Raw genomic sequence first — 13,060 nt, 5'->3', positions numbered from 1 at the left:
TCTTAGCTATGGCAAATAATGCTACAATAAACATTGTTGTGGTGGTAGTTTTAGTATGGACTTGTTTCTGATCATTTAGGGGAATGCCCAAAAGTGGGATTGCTGTGTAATATGGGAGCTCTATGTGGAGTCTTTTGAGGAACCTGCAAACTGCTTTCCAAAGTGGATGAACAAGTTTACACTCCCACCAAGAATGCAGTAGGCTTCCCTTCTGGCCACATCCCTTCCAGCATCTGTTGTTGTAAAAGTATGGAACGATTCACTAATTTGCGTGTCATCCTTTTGCAGGGACCATATTAATCTTCTCTGTATGTTCCAATTTTAGTGTATGTGCAGCCAAATTGAGCACAGAACATTATTGTATATATAAAGTGTAATTGATTTTCTTAAACTAGACAATTCAACAAAAAGTAAGTTCAAAAGAATTGTGAAATTTTGAACCATTTATTCCTTACATAAGCACACATTTAAGAGTAAAGTCAAGATTGACATGGCAAAAACAAAATAATTCCAGGTATTTGTTGTTCATGAGATGTGTAGAAGAGGAATTCAATTATTCTACACAAGGCACCTGTCATAGTGATCATTGCAGCAAATGTTAAGGTTTGTTAAAAGTTTTAATGATTTAAATATGTTTATTTTTGGGATTTGCTTATATATGATAAAATTAAGACAGTTTAGCAGGTCATAAAATTTTTTGATAAAGTATATAATATTTCTAGTAGCATGTACTAGTAAGTATGTACATTTCAGAGTTTATAGAAACTTTACTAATGAGAAGTTGCAAAGACTGTTTAAAGAAGCAGAGTGAAGAGTTAAGATTTAAAGTACACAGTTTCTGTTAAATCTTTAGGGCTCCCTTACGTTGTATGTTAATGATGAACAAATAATTATATAAGCCACATATAAATGATGAGATGAACTATAAATAGTAATCTTAGTGGGTAAATTTAAAGGCTACTCATAGCTTTATCCAGTTTTACATGTACAGGAATATGAGAAAATAGTAAAATCTACTATGTACACTTCAAATATTGAAAACCCTGGTAATTATTTTGTTTTTTATTTTAGTAATCATTAATATTTAATTATTTTTTTCTTCATAGCATTTTTTCCTTGTAATATAATAAAACATTTTGTGAGTCGTCACTAAGAGGTACTTTGAAAATATTATTGGGATGGCCACACCATTTTTCATAGGTGCATGTGAATTTACAAAGAGCAAAACTAAAAACAAAATATTGATTAAAATTTTTATCAAGTAGAGTCTGAATCAGTAGTGTTGATAAATGTCCACACCTAAAATCTTAATCCTAGGCTGAAGTAGTGGTATTACAGAATTGAGGCCACAAAATTGAGAAACTGTGTTTTGTTTGTTTTTGTTTTTTTTGCTTTGTTTTTGTTGGTTGTGGGGCTTGAACTCTGGATCTTGGGTACTGTCCCTCAGTTCTTCAGCTCACGGCTAGTGTTACCACTTGAGCCACAGCACCACTTTCATTTTTTCTGCTTATGTCATGCTAAGGAATGAAATTCAGGACCTCATTCATGCAAGTCAAGCACTCTACCACTGAGCCACCTTCCCAGCACCTGAGAAACTGTGATTTAAAAAATCATGTGAACAATATTTGCTTTCTCCTTTGGGTTATATAATGAAATATGTAAACATATTTTTATATTTTTGTGAATTGTCATACTTCTAAATTTATACTAACTGCAGCCAATTTATCCTTTTCAAAGTCAAGAAATATTTCTGAGAGTTTGCTTCTGTGAAGACTGTTTTTGCATTTATAATTTCTTCTGAGTCATTTTTATTTTTTATCAAAATTACTTTATATTTTATGTTGATGAGTTATCATACATCAACTACCTTCAAATGTACATGTAGAGTCTCAATATAGCAGTATGAGTATTCTCATACAACTCGTTTATCTGTTACGCACTTTAAGTATTATGATATTTTTCCCTCTCTTGCACTCTCTCATTTCTGCTCTTTCTCTTTCATGCTCTATGTCTGCTACTTAGATTTTCTGCTGGTCTACTATTATCCATCAGGATCCACTGGTTTTGTGGGGATAGGGACCATCCCTTACCCTTGCATTCTTTAAGAATTATAACAGTGACGTGAAATTATTCTTTGCCACTCTAAATGGCAAAACAACAGATCTAGGAATTCCTTTTCACTTTAAGTACTATTATAAATTTTATCTCATATGAACCATTGAGACTGATAAGATACTTTTAGCTTGGGACCTAAAAGTTCTTTTTCTTTACAAGCAACCTTTTACTTTTATTATCAGTAAGTAACAAAAACAAAGCTATCCTATGGAAAGTAGGCTGAAGTTGTTCACAGGGATGAAAAACAAGGTAATGGGGGAAGTAAGTACAAAGGATATCCCTCATATAGCACAGATCCTTAAGAGTAGTTTATGATGTACACTTTGTGATAAGCACAATGTGCTGGGAACTGTAGATTAAATCACTGAACACCTGATATATATTTATATGCACATATATTTATATATGTATATTTATTTACATATGCATATATGCATATATAGGCCCATATATGTACACATGAATGTTACTATACACACAAATACATACATATGTACACACATGTACACATGCACAAATGGAGAAAGACACATAGATATAGCCAACAAAAGTTTCACTAGTTGTTGAATATGCCTTTGACAGAATGTTTGGTAACAAATGTGTTGAAGATATATTTGTCTCTAAGAGTTCTTTTACCACTCCTCTTATCTCTTACAACTGGTCGGTTTAGAGAGATTCGACTTGAAAAAATGCAGTACAAGTGATAGCAAGTCACTCGGAAATCTAAATAAGTATAGGTCATATGGTGTCTCCCTGCTCCCCATGGAATGCTTGCTCTTGTAGACACTCTCAACAGCCAAAGTAGTAGGATTATTAAGAATAAAGTTATAAGGCTTTAAATGGCATCCTTCCTTGGGCTCTTTTCCAACAGCCAGCATCAATTCCTAAGCAGATGAGTGACTCCCCAGAAGACGGGCGCACAGGTCAAAATTTAACTAACCCATATGAAAAGTCTAAAGTGAGAAATGCTGACTGAGGTCGTGCTGATGTCCTAGCCACTAAAATAAGGAAAAAAGAAAGTTTTTTTATGTATTAAAATTTAAGAATAATTTGTAACCTGTCAATAAATGTGTAGAACACAATTATATCAACTGACAAAAGATGATGTGCATTTCATTTATGTGATTTTGGACTTGGAAATTGTTTTTAAGTGTGTCTACACAAGTAGAATCAGCATGAAACAAGCCAACATTTCTTCATTTAAGACACAAGAAAAGGATACAGGTTGTTCCATTGTAACAATGAGATTTGCAAGATACTATTAGAGGGAGGTGGACGGAGGTGTTGTGGATGTGTGAAGGTAAGGAATAGTAGGGGAATACAAAGGAGGTGGTAACAATGCTCAATAAGAAATGTACTCATTACCTTACTTATGCAACTGTAACCCTTCTGTACAGTATCTTTACAATAAAATATATATTAAAAACATACTAGGAAAACTGTACATATAGCAAGTTGTATTTTTCACTCAATATAAGTAAAGTATTAGTTTTAGGACCACAGGCATACTAAAATTTTGGATGCTCAAATTCTCTACATAAACACAGTATATTATTTTCATTAGAATCTGCCCTCAACCTAGTGCAGTGTAATTTCTGTGAAAATTTTTACTATATTCTATGTTATAGTGGAAAATAAAATATATTCACTATCAACAGATACAAATTTATTTCAGATAATTTTTGTCTGCATTTTGTGGATGGAATTGCGAGAGCTAATTTGAAAAGCACAAATTTAATCACCAAGAGCTATCTTCAAGATGTAACAAAGATATAATACAACATCATTGAATGGTATGGGACTCTAAGGAGAAGTACTTCAATTGAAACATTATCAGAAATTGTAAGCAAGCAAAGACTATATAGAAATGCAGCTGCTAGATTTCTCACGGAGAGCTTTTATAACATTTGAAACACAAGTCAGAACCTCATGGAAGTGTAGACAATTTTCCTTCACCTTTCTGTCAATCTTGGTCATTATCAATCATAATATAACTAATCTAGAATAATCTTGTAATAAGAAAATGTTTATGAGAAGTGGAGGAGAATGGTGGAGGAGAACCTGGAGGCTAAACAATCTCTCTCACAGAAAGCAGTTTTAGTGTTCCAGCGAACAGTACTAGGCTAGAGTATCACACTGTGTGCCATCACAGTACAGAGTTTGGCTAGAGAGGGAAAATCCAGGGAAGGAGACAGATCTGAGCAGTTGCTGTAGCCATGGCTGAGGCAGCTTTGGTGGCGGCCATAGTCACTCTGCCATACATACAACAGAGGGGGTCCAGGACAAAGGCACCAGACACAGTGGGTGAGCAGATTCTACTCAACACCAGCAACAACTGAAAAGGAGCAGATGAGTTAAACCATCTTAACAGGCCCATATCAAGCATTGAAATAGAAAAAGCAGTAAGAGACCTCTGTTCTTAGAAAAGCCCAGAACCACATTGATTTACAGCAGAATTCTACAAGGTTTTCAAAGCAGAGCTCATACCAATACTCCTCCAACTCTTCAATGAAACTGAAAGAGAAAGTTCACTACCAAACTAGTTCTATGAAGCCATCATAACCCTCATGCCAAAACCAGGTAGGAACTCATCAAAGAAAGAGAATTACACATCCATTACTTTGATGAACATTGATGCCAAACTTCTCAACAAAATTTTCGCCAAACAATTCAACAATTCATCCAAAAAATTACATACCATGATCAAACAAGATTCAGTTCAGGGAAGCAAAGCTGGTTCAATATACGCAAATCAATTAATTAACACCATTTTATGATGAAGTTTCTGCATAAACTAGGAATCCAGGGAATATTCCTCAATAAAATAAAGGCTGTATATGACAAACCTGCAGCCAGAATTATGCTAAATTGTCAAAAAGTAAAGACATTTCCTCATAACTCAGAAACGAGACAAGGGCGTCCACTCTCTGTACTTCTCTTCAATTTACTTTTAGCATGCCTAGCTACAGCAATAAGAAAAGATGAAAACATAAAAGGGATCCAAACAGTGGAAGATGAAGTAAAACTCTCTCTCTTTGCAGATGACATGATCTTGTATTTAAAGAATCCCATGGACTCCACTCCCAAATTACTCATGCTGATTCAAAACTATGGCAATGTATCAGGGTATAAAATTAACCCTCAAAAATCAATGGCTTTTCTGTACGCCAACAATGAGAAAAGAGTGGCTGAAATCAGAAAAGCAACTCCATTCTTAATAACCCCACAAAAAATAGAATAGCAATGAATTAACTTAACCAAAGAAGTAAAGGATCTCCATGATGAAAACTTTAAAAACCTGAAAAAGGAAATCAAAACAGAACTTAGAAAGTGAAAAAACTCTCTTGATCCTGGATTGGAAGAATTAACATCGTGAAAATGGCAAAACTTCCCAAGGCTATCTACAAATTCAATGAAATACCAATCAATATTTCAATCTCATTCTTCAAGGAAATAGAAGAGGCAATCCAAAAAGTCATATGGAAGGATAAAAGGCAATGAATAGCATAAACAATCCTTAACAGAAAAAACAGTGCTGGAGTAATATCAATACCAAATTTCAAACTCTACTACAAAGCATTAGCAAACAAAACAGCTTGGCACTGGCACAAGAACAGAACTCAGGACCAATGGAATAGAATTGAAAACCCAGAAATGAGCCTACAGACCAATAGGCACCTAATCTTTGATAAAGGAGCTAAAAAATAGAATGGAAGAAAGACAGCCTCTTCAGTAAAATGCTGGCAAAACTGGTTAATCACTCATAGAAAACTAAAGCTAGATGCTTATCTATCATCCTGTACCGAATCAGAAAAAAATGAAAAGAATACTTAAAAAGACCAAAAGTTCAGAAGAGATAAACACACACACACACACACACACACACACATGCACACACACACACACACACACACACACACACACACACACACTCACACGTATACACCTAAAATAAAAATTATGGGAGGAAAATAAAATTAATAGAAAACAATTTTAAAAATTAAAAAATTTTTAAAAAGGTTCAAATAAGAGTTCTTTCATTGCAACAATGAGATGTACAATTCATTATGTCGAAAAACGAACTTAACACCTTTGGTGGGGGGTAGGGGAGGATAGGTGAAGGGAGGGGAGAAGTATGGGAAGGGATGGGAAGGGGAAACAAGTAGGCAACAATGCTTGATAAGAAATATACTCATTATCTTGCCCATGTAATTGTAACTCCTCTGTACTGTATTCTCACTATAAAAAATAAAATTAAATTAAAAAAAAGAGTTCTTTGATTTTTTTTTTTTGGTGGGGGGATGGGGGCAATGGTACGATTGTGTATCTCCCGTGTCCATTACCAGTCTCTTGGTGGAGTCTCTGGTCTGCTTGTGGTGTTTGGTTTTCCTGTGGCTTGACTGTTTTCTTAAGTCAGTTTGTTTGAACAGGCAGAAAAATGCTTTGCCTAACCCATTGTTTTGTGATCCTCCTCCCAGGCTAGTTCAGTGGGAGGTAGATTTGCTTTGAGTATCCCAAACGAGGGAGATGGGAGTTTCCTCCAGATTGGAGACTCTGTGATAAGACTAGGTTATGGGTAGAGTTGAGGCCTTTCAGCAATCAGTAGCTTTTCCTTGTTGGGCTAGCTCCTGAGACTCTCAGAGAGCCCAGCTTGGAGCCATTCTCAGGGTTTATGTTTACTGAGTTTTAATTGTTGTCTAGGCTGCTGTAGGGAGGGGCAGCCTCTGGCTCTGTTTACCCAGTGATGAAAGTCACTCCTCAGGGGGCAGATTTTTCTCTGTCTGGGCTAGTTGACTTTCCCATGGGTGGAGCTGTACCTGGGAGGTCAGGTAAGGTTCCTGTGACCTGCTAAATGACTCTTTTGTTTTCTTCCAAGGCCTGTGTTGGAGCTAGTTGCTCAGCCTGGCCTTTGTTAGTATCAAAGACAGAGATCTCCAACGGTAGGGAACATGCAGCCTTCCCTCCTCTGCTCCCTGAGAAGGAATGAGATGAGGGTTCTACTCATGGTAGAGTATTGTTCCTGGGCAGTTTCTGGTCTGTGATCTGCAGGATGAAGATATCTGCTCCTTATCAGTTCTTGCTTGTGTTGGGTAGAATCCACTTGCCAGCCACATCTGGTGCCTTTGTCCGCTATTCCGTCTGTAGTTATGGCTGCCAAGATTGTCTCTGCTACCAACTCTGCCACTGCAGCCATGGCTAGCTGCATGTGTCCAGATTTGTTTCCTTGCTTGGATTTTCCTTCTCTGTCCAAACTCTCTGTATTGATATGAAATACTTGGCGTGTCTCTGTAGCCGAAGACTGTTCACTGGAATACTTAAATGCTTTCTATGGGAGAGCTTGTTTAGCCTTCAGCTTCTCCTCTGCCATCTTCCCCCGAATCTCATGATTTTTTTATGTGTTTTTTTTTAGGGAAAAATGTCATTGGTGTTTATATTTTGTGTTGGCATAAAATGAGCCTACTATTGTCTTAATTTAATAAAATAAAACTCTCTGAGCACTGGTGGCTCATGCTTGTAATCCTAGCTACTCAGGAGGCAGAGATATGAGGACCTCAGTTCAAAGACAGCCCAGGCAGAAAAGTCGGTGAGACTCTTATCTCCAATAAGCCACTAGAAAACCAGAATTGGCACTTTGGCTCAAGTGGTAGAGCACTCACCTTGAGCTGAAGAGTGTAGGACCAGTGCCGAGGCCCAGAGTTCAAGCCCCATGAATGACCAAATAAACAAAACAAAACAACAACAACAAAAAAACTCTCTGATTCTATGACAGCAAAAATTTTGTGGGTAATGGTTAAGAGCAGGTTGCCATTCCAAAAAAAAAAAAAAATATATATATATATATATATATATACATATATATATATATATATATATATATATATCACCCACCAAAAAAGAGGAACAATAGGAAATATATAGCAGGAAACTTATAAATCTTAATGGACAAACAGTCTGTCAGTTTGTTTTAACTTTTTATCAAAAATGAAAGTAATACTTGATAATATTTTATTAAGGCATTTAAATTTCTTTGACCTTGACATTTAACATTCGCTTTAAAAAGAAATTCAACAGGTGACAGTGTTTTCTCCTTACTTTTCCAAAGAAATGATTATTTCATCATTATAGTGTATAGCACAATATAACCAGAAAGCATTTGTTAAGGAAAAAAAAATTCCCATTATTTGTTTTGCTTGTCTGTATTTAAAGCTGCATACCAGATCTTACCCACCCTATTGTCTGTTTTCTCATTTGAAACATTTCAGTAAATGTGTCAGCCAGCAAAGTTTTACAAAATAGCCTGCTTTCATTCATTGTGCTTTCCAAAATATATCTTACAAATGCTAACAACAAAACACAACTTGAAACATCTGTGGATTTTTCTATTTATGGTGCAAAGTAATCACTTTCCATAATCCCTAGAATCAGCTCTTCACAGGCATTAAATGGTCTTTCACTTCCATGTTTTAGAACAGCAGCATGTAACAATGGTGTACATGTTAATTTGTTCACCACATCTGGTTTGTTTACAGCAAGGACTGAGATGAGGTGAGCAATTATGTAGTTTAAAAAGGCTCTGAGTTGGGGATAAAGAATATCCATTTATGTGATTAATATTTAAATTTAGTTCTATAATGTATACTCCTTCAATTTTCTGGCTAACATGTTCTACATACTAAGTATTTTTAAAAGAAATATTGTACGTTGTTTCCTTGGTGACAACGTAATTGGAAGACTTAAAATTTTCCTATACCATGGCCATCTGAAATGAGATGGATGTACTTAGGTTAGCATAAAGAAATTTTGGGACAGCATTAATGTTTGAATCTTGGATGGGATTTGATTGGGAATTGTGAAAGGCTTTCATAGTATGAGAAGAAAAACAAAAGGCCATACTAATACTTTTAACTGCCACATTGTTTTATTAGTATATTCAAACACACACATATAAACACACAGATACACATTATGAAGACCCAGTCAGTCTGAAAGAAAAATTTTTAATAGGAATTCCCTAAAATATTTAGTCTGCTGAGATCTGATTAGAATTTACAGAAATATCTATTGGCTTCCACTCCTAGACAAATTATTATCATTGATGAAGATGTTGCCATTTGAATTTAGAATACCTCAGAAAGACCTATGTGTTAAAGAAAAATGACATTCCAATTCCTCCCAGACTGTGGAGCATACCTGAATAGTTCTTCTGTAGATTAAGTTATTCAGAGTGAAACTCATGAGCAAATAGACTCTCATCTTCTTTCTTCTTCTATCTTTTAATCATTCTAGGTAAAAAACATTTCTCTTTGACATACTCCCCTCCTTGACATTGTCTTGTCACTGGCCCCCAAAGCAATAAAACCAGCTGAACATACGCCGAAACATTCAATCTTGTACATCTGAGTAAGCCTTTCTGCTTAATAAGTGGACAATATCACTTATTATGGTATGGTATCAAACTAACCCAAAGTTCTAGTCTTTCTAACAATGTGGAGTATATTAAAATGTGCTTCATTATAAATTATCTAACTCCATGTTGTATATTGTGTTTTTTTTTCTGTTGATCCTAGCGCTTACAATCAGGGCCTAACTGTAAAACAGTTTGCAATAAATAATCACATTACTTTTATGATTCCATAATTTTACTTGTTTTCCTACAAATTCATAGAATAGTGTAGCTATGGAAATCAATAAATATTGAATTTTGATATCAGATTATCTATCACTGCAAGTGTTGTCAAAATTTATCTACACTGAAATGATTGTCATTGATATCTTTCTCAAGATTCCAAATGTTTATACTTTCAGCTGACCTTTTACAAAACTCATACCCCAAACATAATTTTTAGTTTGTTCATGCAATCATAAATATATGGCACAAAAATTTAATTAACTTTATTTGCTGTCACTAATGGAGTATACCTAATAGAATTAAGTATATACCCTCAGGGAAATAAGATATTTCCTTCTAAATCCAGACTTGCAGGCAGACAGACAGACACCCACACCCACACACATACACACACCCACACACTCTCTCTCTCTCTCTCTCACACACACACACACATACTTACCACTCTGACTCAGGTTAAGTTCCAGACATTGGGGATCAGACAATGATCTATTAATCAAACTTTCTTGTCCAGACATAAAATACATTAATAATTCCACACATATAGAAACACCAGATCATTCAAAATAATGAGAATATTTAACAGAACCACCCCGCTCTGAGCCATTTACTCCCTGATTTCATTCACTCATGTCTATGCATTTTTCATATCATAATTAAAAATCTTTTTGTATCTCTCTGATTAGCAGAAAATATGTTATCATATAAGAGAAAATGTAGGTAAAATTACTTTTTGCATATGAAATAATGACATTTCTGAGGATAAAACATGCCTGTTTTTCAGTTTGGTTGCCAAAATGGAACTGTTAGATCTTCTGAGTGTTTAACTTTATACCTGAACCTTCAAATTTCACTAGGATTTGAATTGTGTTACTTACAACATTAATGTAAAATAAAAGCATTACTAAATATAAAGAAAATTATAATTTTATCACACTTTAATCTCTTAATTGACTTTATTATAAAAACAATTACATTTATATAACATGATAAACATCCTGAAACAAATTATGAGGTATGGAAACAGAAGAGTCCGTTTTTTGTTTACTGTATGTTGTTGTTATTTATAGTTTGTGATGATTCTGTCTTCTTTACCTCATGCATGGTATATTCATTCTATGTCTTCAGGAAGGTGGGGGTGGGCACAAAGCTTTAGGGAAAGGGGGAAAAATGAAGCAGTGAAGTTCCTTGAACATTGATGAAAGTGAACTATTTAACACATGGGTGGGGAAAGAAGTGAGGGAATGGGAAAATATGAGGGAACTGAAGACATTTCATAAAAGGAAATGTACACATTACTTGACTCATGTAATTGTAATACCTCTATAAATCAACTTAATAACAGGGTAAATTTATTTTAAAAAGGCAAACAAAATATCGTTTCTTAGAATCTTACAAGTATGTTTTGTTCACTGGTTTGAGCTGGTTGAGTCTATCTCTGAAAATAGCTACATTTACATTCATTGGGCGAATTTTTGAGCTACTGGTATATAAAAGTCAATTATGATTGTATGTTTTTTGAGACTGATTCATTTATTTCTTTATCTAATTTGTATAATTTCTATCTACCAGTTTTTGAATTGGCTTGTTCCTGTTTTTCAAGGACCTAGTGGTGCATTATTAGTGCTGATTTAAGATTGTTCTAATTTGTTGATGTACATACTCTATAAATTTTCCTGAGTATTGCCTGTGTTCTTGTGTCCCATAGGAGGTAGTATTTTGTCTGTTCACTTCCACTGAATTCCATAAACGTTAGAACTTCCCTCCATATGTCTTCAGTGACTCACTGATGATTTGGAAATGTGTTACTCAGTCTCTGTGAGTTTCAGAATTTTTTGTGACGCCTTTTGATGATGAGATCTAATTTGGTCCCATTGTCATCTAACAGGATATAGGGAGTAATTTCATTTTTATTTTTGAATTTTCACAGATTTTCTTTCTGATCTAAGATATGATCTATTTTGGAGAACTTTCCATGAGCTGTTAGGTATAGCTTGCCAAAACAAGTATTTGGTTTTGATTTTTTGCTAGATTTTGACCTGGATGGCCCGTCCAGAGGTAAGAATGATGTGTTCAAGCAACCAACAATGTGTTTGGATGTATGCATATTTTTAGGGCAAGTAGTATTTGTCTGATGAATTTGAGAGATCTAGGATTCAGGGCATTGATATCTAGCATTGTTATATCCCTCAGATGGAGAGTTTCCTTCATCAACATTTAATGTCCTTTTTAGTCTCTTTTTACCTTTATACCAATTTTAATTTAAAGCCAATCTTATCTAATATTAATATAACTAATCTGGCCTGTTAATGAGGTCCATTTTTAGTTTGTAAAGATGATATACAGAAGGGATCCAATTACATAAGTCAGATAATGAGCACATTTCTTTTTCAACAATGTCACCTCTTCCCACATGTTGTCCCAGTTTTTCACTTTCAACCCCCCTCCCCCCTAAGTTGTATAGTTCATTTACAAGATAGTGTCTATTGAGTGGCACTGCTACATTTGTTTACACTTTGTCCCACCATTTCTGTGTTTCCCTTGCCCTTTCCAAACTTATATATAAACCAAAGGTGCAGAAATTAAAACGAAATAACAGCATCCGAATTCAGATGGAAAAAGCAAAATAATAAAAAAAACCTCTCAATATCATTTCTTGGAGATCAATTTGATGAACATTATTTTATATGATAATATTCATATAGCTATTGATCCTTTGTGATCCTCTCCAAAGGGCATCCTCCTTTGATCTCACTGTATAAATGTTTAGAATCCCATGTAATTTATCATGTCCAAATGTAATGTTTTCTCTTTTACCATCCAAGTGTGTTAAGTTGTAGAATTAGAGACACATTCTAATACAACAAATGAGGGAAATCGGGCAACCTATATTGCTTTGAGTCTGACATTTTTCACTTAATATAGGTTTGTTCCAAGTCTTTCCATTTCCTTATGAATGGTGTAATATCACTTTTTTTGGGTGAATAGAGTTTCATCATACTGAAGAGTTTCTTCATGGCAAAGGAAAAAGTTAGCAGGGTATATAGAAAGAGAACAGAATGGAAGAAGATTTTTACTAACTAAGCATTAGACAAGGGTTTACATAACTAACCCATATTTACAGATCAAATAAACCCTCAAATAAACAAGAGCCCAATTAATATATGGGATAATGACTTAAAGAGAACTTCTTAGAAGAAAAGTAAAAATGACAAATAGACATATCTCTCTCCATGAAAGAAATGCAAATCCAAACAACACCGAGATTCTTCTCACCCCTGTTACAATGTCATTATGAAAAAAACGAACAATCAC

At 34.7% G+C, this 13,060-nt stretch overlaps 1 non-coding gene across 1 annotated transcript; it reads right to left on the bottom strand.

Moving 5' to 3' along the window:
• Positions 1-243: 243 nt before the first annotated feature.
• LOC122118503 lies at positions 244-349 on the bottom strand. The gene has a single exon (XR_006149389.1). It is a non-coding gene; the product is annotated as a U6 spliceosomal RNA (small nuclear RNA).
• Between the last annotated feature and the right edge of the window lie 12,711 nt (positions 350-13,060).

The sequence above is a fragment of the Dipodomys spectabilis genome, unplaced genomic scaffold (assembly GCF_019054845.1).
Source record: "Dipodomys spectabilis isolate Male_0828 unplaced genomic scaffold, ASM1905484v1 ptg000154l, whole genome shotgun sequence".
Classification (NCBI taxonomy): domain Eukaryota; kingdom Metazoa; phylum Chordata; class Mammalia; order Rodentia; family Heteromyidae; genus Dipodomys; species Dipodomys spectabilis.
This window is presented reverse-complemented; position numbering and strand designations above follow the sequence as displayed.